The sequence below is a fragment of the Monodon monoceros genome, unplaced genomic scaffold (assembly GCF_005190385.1).
Source record: "Monodon monoceros isolate NGI ecotype Baffin Bay Population unplaced genomic scaffold, NGI_Narwhal_1 Super_Scaffold_12, whole genome shotgun sequence".
NCBI classification, from domain to species: Eukaryota; Metazoa; Chordata; class Mammalia; order Artiodactyla; family Monodontidae; genus Monodon; species Monodon monoceros.
In genome coordinates, this window is record NW_021703768.1 from 117,730,459 (window position 1) to 117,731,511 (window position 1,053).

The window sequence follows — 1,053 nt, forward strand, 5'->3', positions numbered from 1 at the left end:
TGTGCGGGCGGAGCGCGGAGTGCAGCATCCACCTGGAGGTGATCGTGAACCGGCCGCTGCAGGTGTTCCATGTGGAGGTGGAGGTGAAGGACATTAACGACAACCCGCCTGTGTTCCCGGTAAAGGAACAAAGAGTGTTGATTTACGAATCTAGGCTGCCAGATTCGTTGTTTCCACTAGAGGGCGCGTCGGATGCAGATGTGGGCTCAAATTCTGTCTTAACCTACAAGCTCAGTTCCAACGAAAACTTCGCGTTAGATGTGAAAACAAACAGTGATGACAGTACACAAATTGGGCTCGTGTTAAGGAAATCGTTGGACAGAGAGGAAGCGCCCGAACATAACTTATTCCTCATGGCCACTGACCAAGGCAAACCTGAGCTCACTGCCACTGTTCAGCTGCTGGTCACCGTACTGGATGTGAATGACAATGCTCCCAGTTTTGGACAGTCAGAGTATGAAGCAAAAATATTTGAAAACTCAGATAACGGAACAATAGTTATGAGACTGAATGCTTCTGATAGGGATGAAGGAGCGAATGGGGAGTTTTCATATTCTTTTAATAGTCTTGTTCCATCCATGGTTAGTAACCAGTTTAGAATAGATCCAAATACTGGAGAAATAGTAATTCAAGGGAATTTAGATTTTGAAAATATAAATTTATACAAAATCCGTATTGATGCGACAGACAAAGGCCACCCACCCATGGCTGGTCATTGCACCATCTTGGTGAAAGTTTTGGATAAAAATGATAATGTCCCTCAGATTGCACTGACTTCCTTATCCTTGCCTGTCCGAGAGGACGCTCATTTCGGCACTGTCATTGCCCTAATTAGCGTGTCCGATCTCGACTCAGGTGCCAACGGGCAGGTGACCTGCTCTCTGACGCCCCATGTTCCCTTCAAACTGGTGTCCACCTTCAAGAATTACTATTCATTGGTTCTGGACAGCGCCTTGGATCGCGAGAGTGTGTCGAACTATGAGGTGGTGGTGACTGCGAGGGACGGGGGCTCGCCTTCCCTGTCGGCCACAGCCAGCGTGTCCGTGGAGGTGG

General features: G+C 48.2%; 2 protein-coding genes across 3 annotated transcripts in view; one reads left to right on the top strand and one right to left on the bottom strand.

The window, feature by feature from the left end:
* The window catches only part of LOC114892331 (protocadherin alpha-C2), a 209,000-nt gene that overhangs the window by 35,985 nt on the left and 171,962 nt on the right, over positions 1-1,053 (top strand). The gene's annotated exons all lie outside the window — the stretch shown is intronic.
* The window catches only part of LOC114891675 (protocadherin alpha-4-like), a 7,630-nt gene that overhangs the window by 6,258 nt on the left and 319 nt on the right, over positions 1-1,053 (bottom strand). The gene's annotated exons all lie outside the window — the stretch shown is intronic.